Source organism: Formica exsecta, unplaced genomic scaffold (genome assembly GCF_003651465.1).
Source record: "Formica exsecta isolate Colony F162 unplaced genomic scaffold, ASM365146v1 scaffold636, whole genome shotgun sequence".
NCBI lineage: Eukaryota > Metazoa > Arthropoda > Insecta > Hymenoptera > Formicidae > Formica > Formica exsecta.
In genome coordinates, this window is record NW_021853398.1 from 63,885 (window position 1) to 71,327 (window position 7,443).

Consider the following 7,443-nt stretch of genomic DNA (forward strand, 5'->3'; position numbering starts at 1 on the left):
ACTTTAAGGACATACTTCAAGGGCAAAATATCACAATAAGGACATATCACAAGCCGCTGATTTACGCGTTCAAGCAACGAGCAGATAAAGCATCCCCACGACAAGCACATCAGCTGGACCTCATAGCTCAATTCACTACTAACATCACGCATGTTTCGGGAACGGAGAACATTGTGGCAGACACTCTGTCCCGAATCGACGCCATCGAAGCCCCCTTAATCGTAACCACCGAGGAACTAGCAGCAGAACAAGCCCAAAATGTGGAGCTAATACAACTAACGTAGACAAATACCACGCTACAATTATAACGGCTCACACTATTGGAATCCGACCTACCTCTCTTTTGCGACTGTTCACAAGGCACCATAAGGCCATATGTACCGAAGACATTCCGCAAGCGAATTTTCAACGCAGTACACGGGCTCGCACATTCCAGTGGCAGATCCACGAGTCACCAAATCAGACAAAAATTCGTGTGGCCAGGAATAAATAAAGACATCATTCACTGGACACGCACTTGCTTGCCATGCCAACGCAGCAAGATTCAGCGACACGCACACAACCTGCCAGAGAAAATCCCGACCCCAGACTAACGGTTTCATCAAGTCCATCTGGATATCATCGGACCCGACGCATTACCCACCATCATGTTAGGCCTCAGGTCACGTTACAAAGCAGACATCAAGTACTCGCCCGCCGAACTGTTGTACGGCGCCCCGCTAAGAGTTCCTGGAGAATTCCTGGAAAACGCGGATCCAACGGGAGACTCAGGAATCTTCATCACAGCTCTACGCAACCGCATAAGAGAACTCCGCCCACAGCCCACGGCACACTACGGCAAACGCACGACCTTTACCCACCCAGACATAGAGAAGGTCACACACGTTTTTGTAAGAGACGACACAACACGAAAGGCACTCCAGACACCGTACATAGGGCCCCATGAAATCGTAAGGCGGGAAACCGATCGCATCTACATTGTCCGCCGAAACGGCCGAGACATAGTCACATCAACGGAGCGAATCAAACCAGCATACTTGCCAAACGAGGACGCGACACTCCCCGCAGAGCATCCGCCGGAAAACGCGGACATCCAAACAAGGAACACATCAAATACCAAGACGGTCATATTCGCGCCCACTACGCAGACGCTCAGGGGGAAGTACTGTGGCGACACCGCCACAGCCGCGCAAGCGCGGGAAACAACCAATGAACACAGAACACGCCACGCCATTGTTCATGGCACGGAGGAAGGAAAAAGACTGCAAGAGAACTCTCTCTTTCTTCCGGCCTCCCGAACCGTCGGGTCGAGCCAAAGAAAGTCTAGTCGATAATCAGTATATAAGATCTCAGTAATTTAACGAAATAAAGTTATCGTAGTGCATCCAGAGTGTGTGGGTCATTTGCTAGTAACGTAACTTCCCACACGCTATTCCGCTGGGCTGTGTTCCGATTCCCCACCCAGGTGTACCCGATATTATAGTATACGTGACATATACTATAATATCGGGTGCACCCGAGTGGGCAATCGGAACCCATGCAGCGAAATAGCGTAACGCAGAACGAGAGCGGAACCAATCACGAGCGTTCCACAGTTTCGTTCCGTTTTCAGTAATTTCTAGCGGAATAGGTTTTGCAGATCGCGTAATATATACATACACATCTATACCTATACACATGGTAGTAAAAGCTAACTTCAAAATTTCCCTTTATCTCTCAAAAATGAGTAATAACTTGTAATAATCAATAATTTATCTCTGTTTCTGTACTGACCACGTTGCTCTACGTTTCCAATTTAACAAAGTATATGTGTACATACATACAGTTCCGTCATTTTCGTTACGTGGATTTCAAGTCCCTACATTCCCATGGAGCGAAATGAGCGCAAGCAAAACGAACAGAACGTTTCTAAAATAACTTCTAAATATTGTTTTTATCGATAGTTTTTTATTATCATGTACATAAATATTGAAATAAATGCGTTCTTATTGGAAATATTGATTTAAAATGTTAAATAAGTTAAATAAGTTTCAACGCGGTTTTAACCCTTTTAAAATAATGACTCGTGATTGGTTGCGCATTGGTCCGCGCTGCGCTCGTTACGCTCCATAGGGATGTAGGGACTTGGAATCCTCGTTGCAAAAACTGCAGAACGCTCGCGATTGGTTCCGCTTTCGTTCTGCGTTACGCTATTCTGCATGGGTTTGCACCTATAGGACCCGAGCACAGACTTTTGCATAAGCGCATAACCATAAGCATAAGGAAATTGATTGGTTCATTTCCTTATGCATATGCTTATGGACCAATCAATTTCCTTATGCTTATGGTTATGCGCTTATGCAAAAGTCTGTGCTCGGGCCCTTAAAGCCCTCACACACAAGTTGACATAGCTGTATATGCATAGCATAAGACCATCTGGACCAATGAGCATGCTATATAAATCAATATGGCGATTTTATTTCGATGCTCATTGGTTCAGACGGTCTTATGCTATGCATATGCAGCTATGTCAATTTGTGTGTGAGGGCCTTTAGTCTTCTCTCTGCCTGTACCTTTGCATTGTGCGATAGGCTTTACTCTTTGGTTCCGATAGATACAATGAAAGAATCTATAGGAAGGATCTTGTTGATTGGTAAGCGCAATTTGCGCTTCAGCGAGTTCCGCTCCATGGAACAGTAGAAAATATATTTCAGCGGAGCGCAATTGGCGGTATGTCTGCGATTGGACGGATTTCGTTCCGCCAATTCCGCATTGCGCATACGTTCCGTACCATGGGACCATACCATTAACACTTCAGTGAAAATTAGATCATTGACGTGAACTTGAGCAATATAATAGCTAATAGCTAGAGTCTTAAATAATCAGAGACGCGACATCGTTACCCTCTTCATGCTTCCCATGATCGCCATGTTGGGCCCGCAGCTGTCCATTTGTAAATATACGTCTGGAACAGTGAATCGGTAATCGTAAATATATGTTTGGAGCAGTGAAAGGGTTAAATAAGATAAGTAGAAGTTTCCAATTCGGTAAGTGACATCGATATTTTATTAAAACGTTAAAGAAGGTAAAGTTATTATCGATTAGACTATTTTCAATCGGTTTTAATACCGCATTTTCGGTGCAGAAATCCCGATCGATTCGGATCACATTTTTTTTTAATCCGTTTCAATCGACCATTTTCGGCAGGGTTGTCTTTCCGTTACTTTACAACCGAATACTTTACACACTTTGACCATGTTTCATAGAATAATGATATCTGCAAAGACGACGAATTTAATAAGTATATAAAATATTTAATGATAAAATTCTCAATCGACACATATTTAAAAGTAAATATAAATAGTAAAGGTTAAGGTATGATATAACTCTAACCCATACAATATGTATATCTAAAATGTCTTAAAAATGTCTCAAAGATATTTAAAATGGTACTTTTTAGAAAATAACATTATAAATATACTATTTTCTCACTTACGGTAAGTCAGTTACAGTTAGTTTGCACGTAGGATTCACTACGGGACCAACATGGCAGTCAGCCAATCAGCAAGCGAGACGCTAGTGTCGTTCCTCTGATTATTTAGGACTCTACTAAAGCCCGTATCACACTACGTATTGAAGATTGAGATTCAAGATTCAAGATTGAAATTTGACCAATCTGAACAAAGAAATTTTAGTCCCTTTTGTTCTGATTAGTCAAATTCCAATCTTTAATCTTATTTCGATGCTCATTGGTTCAGACGGTCTTATGCTATGCATATGCAGCTATGTCAATTTGTGTGTGAGGGCCTTTAGTCTTCTCTCTGCCTGTACCTTTGCATTGTGCGATAGGCTTTACTCTTTGGTTCCGATAGATACAATGAAAGAATCTATAGGAAGGATCTTGTTGATTGGTAAGCGCAATTTGCGCTTCAGCGAGTTCCGCTCCATGGAACAGTAGAAAATATATTTCAGCGGAGCGCAATTGGCGGTATGTCTGCGATTGGACGGATTTCGTTCCGCCAATTCCGCATTGCGCATACGTTCCGTACCATGGGACCATACCATTAACACTTCAGTGAAAATTAGATCATTGACGTGAACTTGAGCAATATAATAGCTAATAGCTAGAGTCTTAAATAATCAGAGACGCGACATCGTTACCCTCTTCATGCTTCCCATGATCGCCATGTTGGGCCCGCAGCTGTCCATTTGTAAATATACGTCTGGAACAGTGAATCGGTAATCGTAAATATATGTTTGGAGCAGTGAAAGGGTTAAATAAGATAAGTAGAAGTTTCCAATTCGGTAAGTGACATCGATATTTTATTAAAACGTTAAAGAAGGTAAAGTTATTATCATAATATGACATTTGTTTATTGTGTAGGAACCAGCTCTTTTTAAAAAGGAAAAGCAATAAGATTGATATTATTTTTATTCAGGAATCAAATGAATCTTCTACAAAGATCGGTATTAATGTTATGTGCTCATAATTGTATCTCATAAATGTGCTCAAAAAGTCAACTTAAATAATAATTTAATTATAATTTTCATTTATTTGTTATAACTTATATTTTAGATTCATTCTATTCAAGAAAGACATTCAATCCCTTCTATACTGGTTTTCGAAGTAAAATGTTGTACAATTGAGGAACTGAAATTACAGTGTGACAAAACATCACAAGTTATTCAAGACTTGACAGTTGAACATAACTTAGGCTTGCAGCAGTTGCGTAAGATGTTCAGTAAGATTGTCCGAATGGAGAAGGCATTGCAAAGGTTACAGTCTACTGCCACTAAAAGGAGTTCCAATAAGTAACGAAGAAAATAGATATTGACAATTCTGATCTTTGTGTCACCGCTGTTTAGAATCATTTTTTGGATCATGACTTAAAAACGCTTCAGATAAACTTTGAGAATATATAAAGACATCTAAGAGAGATAAGAAAAAAAATCGTGAATTTGCGCAACTACGAGTTTTTTGAGTTTTTTCAGCGCCTCCGCATTTGCCCGACCGGTGTTCGTCGGGCGGCGGACTTCCGGCGGATCGGCGGCCGGGTACGGTACAGTAACGATGGGGGAATGCATCGTTACAAAGACATCCAAGAGAGATAAGAAAAAAAGATCGTGAATTTACGCAATTACAACGAGATTTTTCTCGTTTCTCTTGGATGTCTTTATATATTCTCAAAGTTTATTTATTAAATTTGAAGCATTTTGCATATTAATAAAAAATTATCAAATTTTTGCTTTTACATAGAAATGAAAACTATTAAACAATTTTCTGTTATCTAATTAACATCACTATTTTATAAATAATAAACAAGTTTAAGAAATTGATAATGATTAAATAATTTAATCCATAAAAATTAAAATTTTATTTATGGTCAATCGCAACGTGGCAATCGGGACCGTGGTCAATATCAACGTGGTCAATCGCAACGTGGTCAATCGCAACGTGGTCAATCGCAACGTGGTCAATCGCAACGTGGTCAATCGCAACGTGGTCAATCGCAACGTGGTCAATCGCAACGTGGTCAATCGCAACGTGGTCAATCGCAACGTGGTCAATCGCAACGTGGTCAATCGCAACGTGGTCAATCGCAACGTGGTCAATCGCAACGTGGTCAATCGCAACGTGGTCAATCGCAACGTGGTCAATCGCAACGTGGTCAATCGCAACGTGGTCAATCGCAACGTGGTCAATCGCAACGTGGTCAATCGCAACGTGGTCAATCGCAACGTGGTCAATCGCAACGTGGTCAATCGCAACGTGGTCAATCGCAACGTGGTCAATCGCAACGTGGTCAATCGCAACGTGGTCAATCGCAACGTGGTCAATCGCAACGTGGTCAATCGCAACGTGGTCAATCGCAACGTGGTCAATCGCAACGTGGTCAATCGCAACGTGGTCAATCGCAACGTGGTCAATCGCAACGTGGTCAATCTCAACGTGGTCAATCGGGATCGTGGTCAATATCAACGTGGTCAAACGGGACGCTCCTATCTCACGAGTATATACTCGGTCTCTATATTTTCTATGTTTATGACTGCAGGGTACTACTCGTTTGACTGACCAATCAGGACAAAAACAGTAAAGATTTCTTTATTCTGATTGGTTAATGCAATGCTTCGAAGCATCTCTATAAGGGTGCCGTCACATGCAGCGTAACTTACGTGAGCGTAACTTGCGTAAGCGTAACTTGCGTATTCTAGTAATTTAATAGAAGTTACGCTATTCTGAAAGTCGGCATTCACATGGAGTGTATTGCGCGGAATTCATAACTAATACAACCAATTGTAGATTAGAATTTCCATTGTACACTCTAACGGAAACGCTAAATAGATTTGCGACTGGTTTTCGTAACCTACGCATCTTGAAAAGTACGCATCATGGGGAACCGATACTCTGGATACGAGTATATGTGAAGCGGAATGTATGCAGGTTTGTAAAGTAGAATTGAATTAAATACAAAACAGTATATGTATTCTTGAGGTCACGTAAAGACGATCGTTGATACCGGTAGACTCACCATTCCAAAAAAAGAGTTAATTAAAAGATATTAATGCTAATTACGTTACAATGAATAATTTATAATTTATACGATAAAAATTTGAATATTAGTATTTATATATTATGTTCAAAATTGAAACATTAAATTTCGTGTCTAAATCTCAACGGCGAACGTCGCCGTTATATTCAAACGATTGCCGCAAAAATCAAAACACGAGCGAGAACAAACAGCGTCGCGGTCACCCGCTCGGTGCGTGATCGCGTTATTCTTATAGTGAAAAACCGTGACAAACACCTGGTTCTAGAACGTTCGACGTCGAAAAACCTTGTTATTGAAGACGTGTCGTCGCTCGCTCCTATCATTCAAAATAATGTAAATATAGCGAATAAGGGACCCAGCCCCAATGACCTTGACCTTGACATATCCTGCCGAAAATGGTCGATTAAAACCGATTAAAACATAATCCGTTTTAATCGGTTTTAATCGGTTCAATCCGCGCCCGGATTAAAAAGTAATCGATTTTAATTCCGAACGAACTATAATCGGTTTTAATATCGCTTTCGCGGATTATTTCCAATCTAAAATCATTACATTCTAATCCATATTGTTGTCAATCCAAATAAAAACGAATAATCGAATGGATATTGTGGCTGCCATAGGTCGTCACATTAAGCACAATCCGCAATACAATAGTGCGACCCGCAACTTGGCGGACACGCACTCGCGTGTCTGCGCGTAGTTCCGGGCGGCGCCGCTACGCGGCGAAGGTCGAGCGGGCCAACCTGGAAGTAGAAAGCGGTCAAGCGGAGATATAAGGCGGACCCTCTGCGGAGAAATCGTATATTTGTTTTTAACAACTGAGTTTCAATTGCAGAAACACCGATTCAATAATTGATTGTGACTCATAATAACAGCAAATCCGACTTCACACTACATAAAATCAATTTACTTT